The sequence below is a fragment of the Lygodium microphyllum genome, chromosome 23 (genome assembly GCF_053477565.2).
Source record: "Lygodium microphyllum isolate KBCC chromosome 23, Lygodium_microphyllum_v1.1.10, whole genome shotgun sequence".
In the NCBI taxonomy this organism is placed as follows: domain Eukaryota; kingdom Viridiplantae; phylum Streptophyta; class Polypodiopsida; order Schizaeales; family Lygodiaceae; genus Lygodium; species Lygodium microphyllum.
The window spans coordinates 50,608,113-50,627,453 of NC_141157.1; positions in this window are offsets into that span (position 1 = coordinate 50,608,113).

The following is a 19,341-nucleotide window of genomic DNA, read 5'->3' on the forward strand; positions in this document are numbered from 1 at the left end:
ATAGACCTACTATTTATTCTATGCGGGATAGACCTATTGTTTATTCTATATAGACAGACATTCGACCTACTATTTTTTCTATGTAGGATAGACCTATTGTTTACTCTGTGCAGGACCAGACCTACAATTGACTCTGTGTAGGGTAAACCTGCTATTCACTATGTTGCAGGGTAGACCTGTTGTTTACTACGTTGAGGATAGACATGATGTTTATTGTGTTCAGGACAAATTTGCTATTAACTACTGTTTAAGACATACTTGCTATGTATTGTCACGGTAAGCTAATTGATTGTGAAAGTCTATGCCTATTGCCATATGCTGATATTTGGGTACTTTAGTGGATGTATTGATGTATGACATTGATGTTATGGACCCGAATATGCTTATGGAATATCTTGAGCTTTGCATTCGAGCTCAATTACATGTATTGGAGCTTTGGCTAGTTGCTATAGTGATTATTGTTGACATTATAAGCTTGAAAATTCTTTGGGGTTTTATGCTCCCAACTCTATGCTTGATGTATCTAGGATTTTGAATTGTCACGTACTTGATGTTTTGAGTTTGCATTGCTTATCTGGCATTTAGTTTTATTCTAGTGGGAGTCACTTGAGCTACTTAGCTATTTTACATTTGAGCAGAGATTTGGGTTTATGCAATTGGGCTTACTCTATAATGAGAGTGTGGGACTCGATTGAGTTATGTCTATGTTCTCAAATGTTATTTATATGTGATTGAGTTATGTTTATGCTCTCAAATGTTATTTATATGCGATTGTTGCCTAGTGGACTAATTTAGTTCATGCTTTCACCTGGCACCTATCTCTGTCAAGTTGTTGTCAATGATGTATTCATCTTGCTTGGCCATGTATTGAGCTTCTTTACACTTTCTTAGTCAATTATGTATTTGAAAATTCTCTTCCATTACCTTAAGACCTACTATATGCATGACAGTTATGCCTATTGGATGTATCCCACTCTAATAGATTGAGTTTGACAATTCTCAATACCAGTTGCATGCTCAATGACTATTAGTGGTTTATTCATACCCTACTTCTTGCATAGGGTATATCTCACAATTACAGATTAGATTTTATCATCACACTTGGATTTGGATTTATTGTTATTATTATTTTAAGCTTGTTGTAATTATAGGTTTATTCATAATTTATGAGAGCAAATGCCTTGGCTTTACCATCATTCTTTGGTAGTTAGTGGACAGTCTTACTCTTTGTAGCTTTTCCTTTGTCTTGGCTATGCTTTTGGACTATTTTGTTGTCATTTATAGCAGCATGTTTGACTTGGATTATGCTTTCATTTACTGCATTATAACTGGTGGAGTGAACGACTGCTATCTTTAATATTAACAAGTTGGGTGGCACCAACTATAGCTATTGAAAGGCACAAATTTGGTAGGTTCTAGTATAAAAATTGTAGATTAAGGCATTGAGACATGAGGGTGTCAAGGCACAAATTCGGTAGGTTCTAATAGAGAAATTGTTGATTAAGCCATTGAGACATGAGGGTGTCAAGCCTAAACACATTAATGTAGAAGATTGAGCTGAACTGGATGAGTTAAGTAAATCTATGATCATTTTGTCACTCTCTAAGTAGGTCTACTATAATGTTGTCTTTGACAAGCTTACTGTTGGGCAGTTATGGGATAAGATTCATAATGTCTATGACAAGTAGAGTCTTGCCTCTCAGATATATTGGTTGAATCAGCTTATGGACCTTCGTATGAAGAAGGAGATTTCCATGTTTGCCCACTTAAATGAGTTTCATTCTATTTTTAGCCACTTATATTCACAAAGGATTGAATTTAAGGACAATCTTCCTCTCTTGTTCTTCTTAGTTACCATACTGAGTCATGGGACACATTCCGTACTACTATGTGTGCAAATATGCCTATTGATGGGCTGAAATTGTAAGATGTAGAGGGTGCACTCTTGAATAAAGAGGTTATAAAAAAGAATATAGATACTTCCCATACCTTTCATGCTTTGACAATCAGAGGCAATAATGGTAGGAGTGGTAATGACCGGCATGAAAGAGACTCTCAGAAGCCTCACTCTCAATAGGGATAGTCTTGCAATAAGTCTCATGGCCATAAGTCCACATTGACTTGTCACTATTGTGGAAAGAAGGACCATATTCAACCACACTGCCATAAAATGTGTTATGATATGTGTAAGGAAAAGGGAAAGGGCCAAGTGTAGGAAAAGAATGATGATCATAGCATTTTTCCTAGCATGTTGTAAAATTTCAACTTGGTGGGATTGTTTTGAGGCCGTGTTTTTCTCTACACCAATCAATTTTCATGTGGTCATATTCAGACTAGGGTGCATTCACATTCTGTAAGTATTAAAAGTTTATTTTCTTTTTGGTGCACCACAAACCACCTTAAATTAATTGATAGAATTCACCTTCCATTAAATCTAAATCCATCTTCACTACACATCTCTCATCTAATCAATGAACGTGATACGTGGGAATGAAGGTGACACGGTCTATTACTTAGTTCATATTGATAGGTTTCAATCGATTCTTGGTTCAGCTGTGTCAAGTGTGGTGTGGTTTGTGGTATTTCTTCTATTTTAATTGGCACGTTGATATAGTTTGGGCTATGTGATGTATATTTCTCTTTATTCTTGCTTGATATGGGGATTAGGGTGCCTATTTGTTTGCATTTCATGAAGCTATCTGTTGCATGTTTGGGTAGGCCATGTTGAATTTTTTCTAGGATGTGGTTTACTTGGGGTGGTCTTTTGTGTTGTGGATGAATTGAACCTCTGTCAAAATTTTATTTCCTTTTTTTATTTCACTACTTTACAGGCCTCCTCTATTTTTGCTTGTGCAGTATGTGTTTTGTTTTTTAAATCTAAATGGCACCTTGAAATCCTCCTCTAGTACAATACGTCCCATTGGTGGTCAATCTTAAGATTATTCTCAATTATTAGAATCAGACCTTATTACTAACACTAGCCTCTCCCATTTGTGGCTATTTCATTGCCACTCATTCCTAATGACCCTACCCTATGTGATGAAATTTTAATCTCTTACAGTAAGCAATCTAGCTCTATTTGTGGTACCACTGTTTTGATGACACCTTGAGGATTGGGGAAGGCTTTGTTGTCTCTTCCCTAATGTGGGGAACCCTTTCTTGTAGCTCATCATCTCTTTTCCAATGTTGACAGTCGAAAGCTCTTATAGCGAGAGAATAGACTTAGGACTTATTGGACGTTAAACAAATTATCACTACATCCAGGGTCTGTGTCTGCATGATCTCTCATCCTTTTTGGAAATAGCTATATCAGTTCCTTCAAGATAGGTTTATGCCTTTGCCAAGACTCCGTCTAATTATATATCCAAGGAATTATTCAATGCTTCTTACTTGTATGTTTTCCTACTATGCTCTACCCCTACAAAGGAAATTCCACCACCTCTTGAAAATCCTCAAGTGGTTCCCCCTCCTTCTATTGAAGATTCTGAACTTATCCTCTCTAGTGTCAATACCCTGCTACATCAAGCAATAGTCTTCTTGCATGCCTAATATCTCCATATTTATTTATGACACATAGAGATGGTAGTTTGGACATACCAATTCCTTCTCTGCATTGTCTAGTGACAGGAGACACCATTCCTTTCCTTTGTAAGAACATTTAGAGTTCCATAAAATATCAATTATAGCTTGTACTCAGTAGATGTACTCTTCTTTCCATGAGAAGACACAACACTCCAAGGAGGAGTTGTGTAAGGCTAATATTGAGCTTTCCTTAGCTAAGGAAAATCTTTTCGATATTTTCAAACAAATGGAGTCACTGACTAGAATGCCAGAAGCCCAAAAAGTGGACTCCTGTTTGCATGCTCAATTGACTGAAGCAAAGACTCAAGTAGCTATTGTCAATGAAGGTAGGATCATTTTTTTAAGGAGAACCAAGAGCTTAAAGCTTTAATTGCTACCTAAAAAGTGGAGTTACAATTAGCAAATTATATAGTTGAGCATCAGAATACCAAGTTTGAGGAGTTAAAGGAGCAGTTGGCTAAGCTATGCTCCATTCCTCCAAGTCCTAATGTACCATCAGTACCATCTTTATTAGCTACAAACTTGGCTGGTCTCCAATATAATGCAACCTTATGTCCCTTGTTTTAAGCTAAGGTGGAAATAATTCAATCTAGAATGGACCTTTTGTGGTCTTGTTTTGAGCACTTTATAGAATACATCTCACCAAATCATTCCTTCTTTGTACACTATCGACAAGAAAAGCTGGCCTTTTACATGAAGCTGTCCAATGTGGATTTGCATCCTTTAGAGGATGGATGGGGTGGTGCTTGGTCCTCAGATCTTCTAGTAGAAGTTGCCAATTGGTTTTTGTGGATTCAGTCATACCAGACACCATGCTAATATCTTATATGTATCTTAGAGATGATCTTCTAATTCTCGATGATGAGAACATATCTTGGTATGTGGAGAATGTCATCTTGCAAGCTGTTCTTTTATGTTAGACACTTAGAGTTGTAGATGGATGATATTTTTCAAGCCTATTCTTTCAAAGTGGATGCATATCTTGAGGGTTCTTGACATTTTGTGATGGATTCTGTGGTATTGAATCAGAGACAATTGAAAGCTCCTGCACAATTACAACTGCTAACCAATTAAGGGAAGATCTTTTAGCTCATATTTATAATCAATTCCCTTTTGATGCTTCCTTCTTTGAAGCATATAATTGTTGCTAGGTTCTGTTGGGGGTAAAGGCGCCTTCGCCGTGCCGCCCCGTGTATTACTACACTGACAGTACCTACCACTGCACACTGCAGGTGGCAGGCGCCCGTCACGTCACTTTATTCTTTATTCTTTTAGTGACAGTTTGAATAAAGGAAGGCCCGGTCACACATTGTGACTGTTGGAGTTCCCATTTCTTGTCTCTCTCTTTTCTTGCTCTTGCTCTCCCACCATAGCTCGCGTGCAAGCTGCGATCCTTCTCACCTTTCAATTGGTATCAGAGCTTGGCATTCTCTTGCTCGAACTCGACTCGGTGCTTCCCGACCTTCGCATCGACTCGCTTCACGCATTGGATCTCCATCCCGGCAGCCATATCCGATCTCCCCGAGCTCCGTCACTCCCCGGCTTCCTGAGCACCTTCCCAGCCTATTGAGGCACCTTCAAGGCATTGATACTGAGATATTTGATCATTCTTTCATGGTTTTATTTCAGTCTACAGGTTGCAAACAGCAAGGGCAGCCATGGCTTCAAACCCTTGAAGCTTATTCCCCTCATATTGTGCCTTATACCTATCAAGGCTCAAAGAGGCTTGTCATAGGCCTTTGATAGGCCCTTCTTGAGCCCCCCATTACCCCCTTTTCAGCCCATGTAGAGCAGCAGCAAATTCAGCACCAACAGGGTAGATTGCATCATTTTTTTCCAGGCTATGAGCACTCATCTACTTCAGCTCCACACTTGGCCATTGCTTCTTGCTCTCTACCTTGATCAAGAGGGCTATAGACTTCATGTTTGATGTCATTCAAGCTTTGGGCATTGGTCTTGATCATTCGGGGCTGATCTCTTCAGATTTGGGACTGTCATAGACTGTCATAACAGGCTGAAAACAGGGCAGCACCATTGGCATTAGCATTTGTTGCTTATACTCCATTCCGGTTGTGCTATTTGATGCCCGTATGCGGTCTACATGATGCCTAGTGCCTTGGGAATGTATGCACATGATTATGCCATGATTTTGGCCTGAAATATTGGCTGATTTGGGACTATTATTTACTGTTATACAATGCTGGAAACAGGGCAGCCACACTTGGCATTGGCATTTGACGCTTATACTCTACTCCGGTTACCTTATTTGATGCCCGTATGCGGTCTACTTCCTACTCGGATGTATTGGGGATGTATGCATTTGGTTTGACCATGATTTTGGCTTGAATTCGGGGCTGAAATCTACTGTTTAGAACAGTAAATACATGCTGGAATAATAGTGGGCTGAAGGTACTTTACAGGCTTTGGCACTTATCTACCGATACCGGATGTATGCTTTGAGCTTTGGCATGATGTCTCTGACATTTGGGGACGGCTTGGAGCATATGTATGAGATTATGGGATGCTTTTGAGCTTCGCATTAGCTCCGTCTTCACTGGCATTTGGACCGACTTGGCATGCTCATGGACCGCCTATGCCTTATGTCTCTGCTTGACAGTTAGGCTTTTGCATTACATGCTTTGGTTCGTGATATATGCTATTTGGTTCGTGTATGCCATACCGACATTTGGAGCTTGGATTTGGATGTATTTGAGCATTCCCGGCTTACTTGATCACTGATCTTGGTTGCTATTTGGATGTCATTGAGTTGACCGAGAGCTTATTTGGGCTTATGTATTGCTTCATGGTTAATATGACCGGTGCTTCATGTATGTCATGCTCTCTTGGATGCGCTTGATGCATTGACAGGGTCACTTATCACTGGTGCTTTCTCTTGGGTTGTTTGAGCTTCTGAGCTCGCTTTGTACGTCTTTTGTGCCAGTGGGAGCATTTCACATTCTTGCTTGACCTTTGACAGTTGCATGCTATTGGATGTATTTGGAGCAGTTTATGTCTTGAGCAGCTACATACGCATTGAGACTTTGGGATCATACTCCGATCTTTATGGATATGCATTGATGTACTCTTGGTTCACAGGATGCTTATGAGCTGAGTCTCATATTTGGATCTTTCTCTTTGAGCAGACACCTATTTGTGTCAGGTTTTCGCAGTTATAGGAACACTTTGCCTAGAGTGTCTAGGGGTGTGCCTTTCACTGGCATATGTTATTTTGACATGCTTCGGTGTTGAGCTCATGTTCTTTTCACTGTCATTGGCCTTGCTGATGGCCGTTTCATGCCGGCTTTGGACCTAGCATTGTTTGCTTGACATTGGATCCTATTTTGGGACAGTTTGCTCTCTAGACTACATACCTGCAATTTATTACAGCAAGCAATTATTGGTGGACTGAGGTGTACTTTTCATGCTAAAATATCCTGATTTGGTGTACCGCACCTAGTACTAAGTGGGCAGCAACTTTTGGCACACTTTGCTCGCCCTTTGCTGTTGACCTTGTCAAAATCTCCACTGACGAGAATCCTGCAGATCTGCTCACGAAGAGCCTCACTACTGAGCGCTTTGCCTTCCTCAAGAGATTGATGGGCGTTGGATGAGATGTCGCCTTTCCTCATCCCTTGTACCTATGTACATTTGTACTGTCTTTTCTTTTTCTTTTCTCTCCCACTAGGGCAGATTCGCCTTTAAGTGGGAGGTTGTTGGGGGTAAAGGCGCCTCCGCCGTGCCGCCCCGTGTATTACTACATTGACAGTGCCACCCCGTGTATTACTACACTGACAGTACCCGCCACTGCACACTATAGGTGGCGGGCGCCTGTCACGTCACTTTATTCTTTATTCTTTTAGTGACAGTTTGAATAAAGGAAGGCCTGGTCACACATTGTGACTGTTGGAGTTCCCATTTCTTGTCTCTCTCTTTTCTTGCTCTTGCTCTCCTGCCATAGCTCGCGTGCAAGCTTCGATCCTTCTCACCTTTCAGGTTCATCAAGCCTTCCATTTCTTATAATCTACAGATGACCCACATATTCAATTCTTATCTCTCCATACTTCAAATGACTTTCCATCTTATTTATTCTCTTATTTTCCAACCACAAGGTGCTCTCAAATTCATATATTTACTCATTGCCTATTTATTTCTCCTCTTCTTTTCTAAACACAAGGTGCTCTCTAAATTCTTATCTCTTTCAAAATCCTCCCAAGATATTTGTGGATGAATCCCTTTCTATGAATAGGTTTTGAAATCATTAGGCCTTTAAAAGAGAATATCTTCATTAATGTTTTTTTTGTGATGTAATTGGTGGATTGAGATTTAATGGAATCTCTTTTCCTTTTTCCTTATTGGGATGTCATTTAGATTTTTTTGTGGTTCCAGTGTTAGTGTGTGGGTGTGTTTGATTTGTATTTATCTGGAGATATGGTTTGAGAAAGTAGAAAAGATTTGCAGATCTTGATTAAAGTTTTGAAGACTTGTGATAGAATGGAAGAACCTCTTATATCCACCATTACTAAAATTTTTGGTTGTATTTTGAATACTAAGGTTTGCATTATGCTTTAAGGTGTTTTCCTTTTGTCAATCAGTTTGATAGATCTAGGTTATTCTAGAGATTGATGGGGTTGAGGTTGGTCCTTCATAGATGCTAATTGATTGAAGTTCCAAAAATCAATGTTGAGCTATTTTTTAGGCTTAGTATTCTTCCTTGTTTTAAGAAAAAATACTATTTTTAGGCTTAGTATTCTTCATTGTTTCAAGGTTGCAAGGATGCTTCCTGATTAAGTGTGGGATATGTTCAGGGCTGAATTGACTTATTTTTTGGGCTGATTTTTGTTGTTTTTGTGAGATGAACAATTGATTTTGAGGGATTATTGATTGAATTTTGTTGAGTTTGAAAGTGTTTTGGAGTGTGTTGGGATAGGTTGAGTATGTTCGAGAAGCTCATAATGGTTTTTGATTGAGATATGATTTTCTGATAGGTTTTGTAATGTATTTGTTTGGTTTTGATAGGGTCTATTTTGCCTATGTTTTGATTAGATTTCTTTCTGTTTGTGAGGTTGAGTTTGTGAACGAGTCTTTTGAGGAGTGATTGGGAGTGTGTTAGATAGTTTTTAATGGTTTGAAGTGGTTTTGGTTTGAGTTGTATTGTTTTTATGCCTTCTATTGACCTTCTGTATCTGTTTTGTAAGCCTTTGTTTGCTTCTGTATGTGTTTTAATGGATAGATTTTTAGCTTGGGGAATGTTTTCTAATCTTGGAAGAGGAAGAATAAAATCTTGAAATAGATTGAAGAAGCAGAAGTAGCTGAAGAAGACTTAAAGTGAAGACTACAGTGATAGTGATAGTAGTGAGCTTCCAAGGGACACTGAAGTGGCTCTAGCGACTCTTTATATCAAATATCCTCTTGCAAGAGGTATCCATGACCGATAGAGAATTATTGAGAGTAATTCTTGGTTATTCCAATGTATTATTGAGAGAGAGCATATGTGAGAGAGATAGAGTATGAGAGAAAACCAATTTTCTATGAGAAACATTGTATCTACATAAGAGAGAATGAGAGAAAGATTATGAAGACTATGAAGATGATACAAGGTGAATACTGTGTGATGAATTTTATTAAAATTTGGTCTTTCTTTTGTGTAATTTTGGTTATTTGATGGTTTCTATAAAGAATATGAAAAATGTGTTGAATATTTGTTGTGATAAATCCATGGGGGAATTGCTATATTATACTGTGTGAAGTTTGGTGTTCTTTTTCTTCTTATAGTTGATTAAACTATGAATAACATGCTTGTTGGTGTGACAATATATATTTTCTTGCAATATATTCCCCATTTTCCTGGTGTTTCTCTTGGGGCTCCATCACTTATTATATTTGGTTTGTTATACCTATCCACAACTTGTATAATTTTAGCACTATTCAATTAGTATAGTCAATTATGCACTATTTGACTTAGTAGGGCCACTTTCCTTTATGTTGTATCTTATTTGTACTTTGTATACATTGTATTGTGTATGAAAAGAAGGAGAAGAAGAAACTAGCGTGATTCGTGACACACTCAACTATAGCTATGAAAGTGTCCTTGTACTCAACTTCACATATTAGAAGTACCCACGATATCTTGCTAAACCATGATAGGCATGAGTTTCCAAGTATCAAGTAAAGAACATTGTGGGATACATTCGTGTGATAATGATAGCCTAGTTAGAATTCAAAAAAAGCATGTAGATCTAGGGAGAATGATTCCTCCTTGGGATAAAATGACACAAGGTGTGGAGTATCACTCAAATAGAGAAACATCCACTTCACTACTTGCCAATGCTTAATATTTGGGCTATGAATGATCCTACTTTTCTATGAGATTGCAAATTGAATGTCAAGCCTTGTAATGCATGCACATCTCAATTTCAAACCTTTCTCCATAGGAGTGGTGAAAGGATTTTAATCCTTGAGAACATATCTCTTGAATGGTGTCTCAACATACTTTATTCAACATGTCACACTAAAGTTGAGTGTCCAAATAATTATGCAACAAGTCCAAATTTGACATGTCAAAATTCAAATTCAAATCAACCTTAAAATTGGCAATATGTGTCTCATTAGGACCAGTAACAAGTAGCATGATATATTCTCATACCAAGCCCGGATGCTTCCTTTAGACCATACAATGCTTTCTTCAAATTTGCACACTTTTCTTTTCTATCCTCTCTAAATAGAATCGGGAAACTAAGTTTTACCTATACATCCTCATACAAATCACCATTCATAATTGTAACTTCAATGTCTAATTGATGTACATTCCAACCATTATGAGTTGCTAATGAACAAATGCTATGGGATTCTATAACACAGAAAAGTGGAAGCAAATCTCTTATCAAATTCAAATTAATTTGTAACATTTTCTTGCTCCATCTTCTTTCTCTCTCAGTATTGGCTTCTTGATTTAGGGGCTTTATTCCATGTTACCCCGCATCATCATTAGTTTTATAGAGAACATACTATTATAGATTATGCTAGAATGGGTGATGATAGTGCATTATATATCATTGACATAGGTGATGTAAGACTCCGGTTTGGTACCAGTGCTCCTTTTGTGCTTCATAATGTACATCATATCCTTGTTTTAGTTAAAAGCCTTATTTCAGCTAGACAATTGGATGATGATAGATACCATGTATCTTTAGGTGATTCTTCATGGAAGATCACAAGTGGCAAACTTATTTTTGCTAGAGGTGCCAAGGTTGGCAACCTCTATTCTTTGCTTTCCTTTGGGTCTATTGACTATGATTTGGATGTGAGACTGATCTTCCATTTACATCTTTATGGCATTGTCACCTGGGGTACATTTCTTTGAAAGGAACGAAAGTATTGACCCATTCACAATATTTTTTAACTCTTGATTATTATTGTTTTAATTCATGTGATCATTGTTTATATGGTACATAGACTCGTAACTTGCATAAGAAGTCTGGTTCTATGTGTGTGGATGAGCCTTTGGCTCTTGTGCATTCAGGCATTTGTGGCCCCATGCCCTATCACTCCTTGGGGGTGGCATGAAGTACTTTGTTGCATGCATAGATGATTATTCATACAAGGTTTGAATCTATCCTATCAAGCAAAAAGAAAATATTTTGCAAGAAATTTAGTACTTTTTTACCATGGTTGAGAATCAGGTTAGGCTAGTTTGATAATGGGGGTGAATATATCTTTAAGGCATTTGAGTAGCTTTGTGATGAGAGGGGTATTAAGTACACCCCACCCCAAAATAGTATTGCTAATTGCACAAACATGACTATTTAGAAAAGAGTAAATAGTATGCTTAGTCAAGCAAGCTTACAATAACACTTTTGGGCTAAGGCAGTTACTATTGTTGTGCATCTCATATATAGATCCCTCTGCACTTCTCTTGGTTGTAGAGTTATAGAGGAGGTATGGTTTGATAAACCTCCCTGTATACACACATGAAAGTATTTAGATGTGAAGCATTCTACTATATTCCCAAAGACAAGCGCAATAAGTCAGATCCGAAGTCTATCAAATGCATGTTTCTTGGATATGGGGATGCGAGTGAGATGGACTATCATCTTTAAGATCTACAGGCTCAAAAGGTTATCTGCAGCTATGATGTTATCTTCTATGAGAAAAAGATGCATATAAGACCAAAGCAGGTGATTGAGATACACAGGGTGATCTTTAATGAGGAGCCTCCTATTACAATACAACCAACCCTAGTGAGTCATCTTGCTACAATTGTCAATTATGTAGTGGCCCAAGATCCTCCTATTGTGCAAGATCATGATGTTTTGATAAAGAAAATAGGTCATACATACTCGAAAACTAGTTTTGAGATGCTGCACTAGAGCTTCACATGCTCCTAATTGATATGAGCCCTCTATGGACTATGCCATGGTGATAGACTCTATTAAGCCACCTAACTATGAGGAGGCTATGCACAGAGGTGGTTTTTATTATTGGGAGTTTGAGTCGATTTGGCATAGAAGAACCATATATGGAACTTAGTTTCCTTGCCTGATAGAAAGCATGCATTGCCATGCAAGTGAGTTTGCAAGTTGAAGAGTATCCTTGGTTGCCCTATGTGAGCATATAAGGCTCGATTGATTACTAAGGGTTATAAGTAGAAAAAGTGAGTTGATTTTGATGAGATATTCTCCCTTGTCATCAAGATGACTACCCTACAGTTGGTATTGGCCTTGATTTCTCAATTAGATTTGGATCTTTATTAAATGGATGTTAAGATTGAGTTTTTACATGGGGATCTCCATGAGGATATTTATATGCGGCAACCTAAGGGATTTGTGAAAAAAAGGTAGGGAACACCTAATGTGCAAATTAAAGAAGAGTTTTTATGGGCTTTATTAGGCACCACCTGAATGATACCATAAGTTTAATGCTTTCATATATTCGAAGGAATATTCCAATAGTGGTATGGATATGTGTTTACATGAAAAGGGCCCGTGATGGTAGCCTTATTATCTTGGTGCTTTATGTTGATGACATGCCTATTATTGAGTGTGCTTATACTGAGCTAGATGCTTCAAAGACTTGGATCAAGAAGAGCTATGAGATGAAGGACATGGGCCATGCCTTACATGTATTTGGTATGCACATTATGCAGAATTGCTCTAAGGGACTTCTCTACTTGTCCCAAAAGGAGTACATTCACAGATCACTTAGACGATTTTGTATCAAGATGTAAGCCTATTTCCGGTCCTTATTACCTTCTCATGTGAAGCTTAGTCAAGTAGATTGTTCATAGTCAGATGATGAGAGGGTTAAGATGGCCAAGATCCAATATGCATCTACAATGGGCAATTTGATGGATGCCATAATAGCCACTCAACCAGACATAGAATTTGCAATGGGAGTTGTGGCATGTTATATGGCTACACCTGTAAGAAACATTGGGATGCCATGAAGGGTATCATGAGATACCTTAAAGGAATTGTAGATATGCGCATTTGCTATGGTAGCTAGGATAGAAAAGCCATGGGTTACACTAACCTTGATTATGTAGGCTATGCAAATAATAGGGAGTCCACCTCTAGGTATGTCTTTACCTTTACATGAGATACTATCTCTTGGATGTCTAGGGTATAGAAATGCAGAGCCTTATCTACTACCAAGGTTGAGTACATTGTAGCTTGATGGTTAGGCAATCTAATTACAGATCCTGCTATGACTATGACTTCTACACTGCATTCAGATTTGATGAATGCCATTCAATTGGAAAATAAAGTAGTATTTCATGCAAGGGCAAAGTAGATTGAGATGCACTATCACTTCATTAGAGAAAGTTCATTGAGCTTGTCAAGATCCCTATGGATAAAAATCCTATTGCTAACTAAAAGTCTCCTAATGGAATGTCTTCCTTAGGAAGATGATGGACACAAGATGAGATCACGTCTTTTCCACATCCTATTGTACTTCTATGTATGCTTTATATCTTGTCACGTTTTTCTTACTTTATCCACACTTAGGTATATTCACCTTTAAGTGGGAGATTGTTGGGGATGAACGGCTACATGTGCCTAGCCGCTTATATTTACTTGTATATTGTACCCCCACATCTATACACCGTAGATGGTAAGTGTCCATCACTATCAATTTATCCTTTATTATTTTAGTGGAAATATAATAAGAGAAGATAGGCCACACATTGTGACTATTGGAGTTCCCATACATCGGTTTCTCTCTTTTTGCTTGAACCTCCATACTTCTTACTCCCTTCTTTCTTTTGTTTGTGTTTCCACTTCCATTGCACCTTTCAGAGAAAGGAAGGGAGGATTGTATACGTTTGGAGGGGGGGGATGTAAACAAAGGTAATTATAATATAGAAGACATAGAAAACATAAGGTTTTCAAGACTTAGGTTGATTGAGGGGAAGTTCACCTCTAGGACCTTTTACTTAGTTAAGCTAGGTTGTACAAAGGAAGATGAGACTAAGGCCCTACAAATCCAAAATATGACAAGATTTTAGTGCATTAGCAAAAGTGCAAAGCCAAACAAACATACTCTAGCCTTGTAGAAAAAAAGGGAAAGATATTTCCACTAAGAAGAGGATATTCAAACAATTTTAGTCTATTACTCCACTTAGAAAATGCTTCAAGAATAGTCTAAGAAAGACATTTCCTCCCTTTCATGTTACCTTGCTTGACTAGAATTATAATGAATATCCCTAAGAGATGCAATAGCCTACGTTTAGATGGTCTTTTAGGAATTTAAGGATTTCAAGATTGTCCCCCTTTTGTTTGTCTATGAATTGTCCCCCTTTTGTTTGTCTAGGAATTGTCCCCTTTTGTTTGTCTAGGAATACCTTGTGAGTTTTGGAAATTTGCCTACTAAGGACTACATCACACTCAAAGTTAGCCTACAATGCATTAGATTGTTTTTGGGGGAAGTGGATTTACCAAAACCCCTATCTCTCTCTAGTACACTCCTTAAAATGGATGGGCTAACACAATAATATCATGGTTAACTAATCATCATTGGAGATGAAGGCCATGTATCCTTAAATTCAATCAACCAACCAATTACATGTTTGAGATCTACAATTAACCATTATTCCTTTAAAACTGCTATTGTGTATTTGACCAAACTATAAAGAACATTACTTTAAATCTATGCTTGCCCAATAGACCTTGTCAAGGCAGAGCTATTATATTAATGACATAATTAGCAAGCTTCAACATAGAATAGAAGAGAAAGATAGAGAAAATGGTGCAAGGTACCATTATCTACAAAAATCCCACCCCATAGCCAATTAATCATGATATGCCTTATCACAATGTCCCATTAAATTGATCACATATAACTTTTATTTCAACTTGAGGTTGATAAGGCTTATGAATAGTTAGAATGGAGCTTTGTTTTTCAATCTTTGTAGGACATGGCTATGGGTTGAAGGCTCATTAAATTTGTTGATAAGTTATTTGGTAATTTTAGGATTGGGGTTGCATTCAATGGCTTCCTTATTGACTCCTTAACTTTGAAAATATCCATCCAACAAGGATGCCCCATTTCCCCTTAATTGCTCCTTCAATTTGTGAAGTGTAGCAAACACAAATGCCCCCTTATCCATCAAATAGGTTTTGACTACATGAGCATTGCCTTACTACCTGCCTTATATTTAAGATTTTAGACTTTTTCCAATACCACTCAAAATCTAGAACTACTTGCTTTTCTTCATGATTTGAATCTATGGATGCATTACTAAATTCTTTCTTATCATTGACACGAGATCCTCAAGGTAGACTTTTCCCAACCAAAACTCAATATGAGAGGCATAAGATGAATCAAAGTACTTCATGAACTTAGTTTTGGCATTGAGTTCCAAGTTGGAAAGGAAAATGTTGACTAATGTACTTAGCTATGTGAATCTTTCTTGAATATTCTAAAGTTTGTAGCTACTATACATTCCAAGACTATGCCAAAGAATATCATCTTAGAGCTAATGAAAGGAGCCACTTATCTAGATAAAAAACTCTTGTGACAGGGAGCACGCACGCGGGCGCGCGCGCGCGCGCACACACACACACACACACACAAGGTTTGGCATACCAAATGAAAGATGGATATGTTTATCTTCAAGACAAACTTTGTATATTTAAGTCAAGGGATCTTAAGAAGAACATTCTATGGAAAGTCCATTGTATCCAATAGTTGGACATCTAGGTTATGCTGAGTCTTTGAATATCACTAGTTATAGGAAAGAAGAAAGATGCACTTTAATGTGCTAAGAGGATTAGAATGCCATGGAAAGTTTAACCCTTGGGTATTTCCCAAATGAAATGGGGAGGTATTAGCATCGACTTTGTTACTACTTTACTTATGATTAAGGTAGAGAAGGTGACAAAGATGGCACATCTCATTCTAGTGAAGAAAATTTTTATGTGATATGATATTTCTCCAATCTTTGTCAAGAAAGTTTTCCAACTTCATGGATTACGAAAGAGGGCCATCAATGGTAGAGATTCAAAAGTTTATCACAAATTTTTGGACATATTGATTTCAAGCTATAGTCACACAATTGAATTTTAGTAGCATCTATCATCCAAAAATAGATGAAAGACCTAAAATCGTAAATCAAACTATTGAAGCTATCCTTAGAGCTTAATATGTACGAGAATCCCAAAGGTGGATGGAGTATTTACCTCTAAAGGAGATTTTGATTATCATATTGCTTATCAAGAAAGCATTTGCATAACCCCATTCCAAGCTTTATATGGTCAGAATGCTTATCACGTTGTCAAGCGCTTTTCTGAAAACTTAAAAACCCCTAGTCAAAACTATAGTTAGGTTTGGTTTTTTAAAGTTTAGTTGTTTGTGTGACAATTTGTTTTGTTATTTCATAGTTGGATTTTCATTGTTTATCTAGCTTATGATTTTTTCCTGTCATTTTGTTTGGTTTGTTGAGTGTGAAAACTTGATAGCCTTGGTCGAGCTTGGTATTTTTTTGGACAGGTTGGAGCTAGAGTTTGTCAATAGCTACCGAACATTGTGGAATAGGTTTGTTTTCTTGTTGAGACTATTGCACATCACATGGATTATAGGTTCATGAGCACTTCACATTGCACTTGTTTGATGCACTGCACTCGGGGTTCATCTCCTGATTTTCTCAAATACTTCCATGCCATGGGTTGGGATGAAGCACATTTTGCACCAGCATTAAGAACTAGCATGGCATGAGGCTTGCTGCAGCTATATGTAGTAAATCTTAGTTGCACGCGTACATGAGAGAGCACCTGTCATTGAGCATGCATATTTCTTGCACGCACGATATTTGGGATATTCATCACTAAAATAGGAACCTCTTGTTGAGAGTGTAAGGTGGTTGGGTGAGTTAGAGGGTTGTGAAGGACGGTGCCAATTGTGACATGGGTTGTACTTATTGGGTCAACATCTTGAGGACCATCATTTCCACAACGATGGTGAGATTATGGGTGGGTAATGGTTGCTCACATGATAATAAACATATAATGTAATAGAATCCTAGATACTAAAAAGAAACATCTTATGAGTTGCATACTTGAAAAATTCTTAATATAATGGAAACGCTTTCTAAAAGGACATGATACATGGGTTTATGAATCCACTCTTGTCAGACAAATATCCCTAGTTCATTTCAAGATCAAGACATGAAATTGCCATATCTAAGAAAGTACACTCATAGACTTAGATTACTTAGCCATCTTAAAGCCCATAATGTATTCCATATCAAATTTCTAAAGTTATAGATATTTAACCCTAAAATACATTAGATAATAAGAAAATTATTGTGCCTACTCACACAATAAGGGAAAGATCATTTTCTAAAGTGCAATGTCCCCATTATGCAACACACTATAACAAACAATGTGCATGCATATTTCACTTGAATATAATAATGTGCAACAAAATAATTTGATTTATGCGTAAAAATTAATTGATGAAAAAAGATTTTTTATTGATGGAATGTGAATACTTGCCATATTTGCATATTTACACGTTATTAAACATGATCATACTTAGAAAAATTTAACATGTAATAATTAAATACCATAAAAATTGCACATTTTAAATTGGACCATTAAATATTAGAGACATAAAAATTTATAAGCAGTGTTGAGGGTTGACATGATTGTGTTTTTGGCTATTTTTTGTTGCATGTTTGGCCAATTTTTGGCTAATATGATGATGGATTGTTTTTGAAGTTTTTGAGAGATTTTTGTATAAGGTTGAATAGGTTTGAGAAGATTATAATGTTTTTCAATGGAGATATGATGTGTTAATAGGTTTTGTTGAGAATTTGATAGGTTTTGATTGGTTCTGTTGAGCTTTTGTTTTGATATGTTTTCCTTTTGTATGAGAGGTTGGAATGATGATTGATGGAATTCAAGATTTTTGGAATCTTATTGAATGATTATTGATGATTTTGAATGGTCTTAGTTGAGCTAAATTCTTTCGGATGACTTTTTGTAGACCCTCTATTGACCTCTGTAGAGCCTTTGTCTATGTTTTGTTTTTTACTTTGTGTGCCTTTGTAAGTGTTTTGTGGAATGAATGTCTAGCTTGGGGAAGTTCTCTAATCTTTGGAAGAGATGAATACAAGTTCAAAATAGCTCAAAGAAGTGAAAGAAGTAGCTATTAAAGATTCAAGTGAAGACTGAAGTGATAGTGGCAGTAGTGAGCTTTCAAATACACTCTAGTGGCTTTGGTTACCTTTCATGTCAAACATACCTCTTGGGAGGAGTATCCAAGACCAAAGAGGGGTTATGGATGATTATTTTTTATTATTCCAATGTACTATTGCGAGATAGTATATGTGAGAGAGATAGAGAGTGAGAGATAGCCAAATTTTCATGCAAAATAATATATCTATGAGTGAGAGATCAAGAAAGAGATTATGAAGACTATGAAACTATTGAAGATGAATACTTCATTCAAAGTGGAGCATTCCTTTGTTTTTTCTGTAGAATATGAAGAATGCATTGAAGTTTTGTTGTGATAAATCTATGGGAGCATTGCTATATGAAGCTATGTGAAGATTTAAGAAGATTGGTGTTGTTTTTCTTTTTGTGGTTGATTAAAATATGAAAAATATGCTTGTTGATGATACAATATAGATTTTCTTACAATAGACTCCTCATTTTCCTTAGTGTTCCTCTCAAGGGTCCATGTTTTTGGTGCATAGTTGAGAAAAACTGCCATTAACAAGCACCAATAGAGGCTGAAAATGGAAGAAGTGGCATTGTTGAAGAGGAAGAGAAGTAATGGGAGATTGGAGAATCCTTACAACTCTTGAAGAATTGGAGATCTTCATTGCCTGTGGGAGCTCACGCTCAACCGCCAAGACCCACGGACTGCTTATTGTTTCAAGCATTCCAAGCGAGCTCTAATGGCTATCTCTCACCTAGCTGACGTGCCGTCGATCCTACGAGTGTAGTGAGCTTACCTTAGTGCTGATATGAGTTGCCTCCTCTCTCACACACACCGGTAGCTCCACGATCCTAGATGCTAGCTCAAGCATCCTCAAGCCTCCTCCACCTCCAAGCTTCATCCTCCATAGCCATGCACAAAAGAAGAGAGAAGAGAAGAGAAGAAGAGAAGAGGAGATGGTGAAGAGCTTCACCCTCTTGATCCCTCACTCTCACACACTCACTCCCTCACACTCTCATACTCCCTCTCTCAAGAGCAAGCTCAAGCAAGCAAGAAGAAGAAGAAGAAGAGAGCTACTTTTTCCCACATACAAGAATG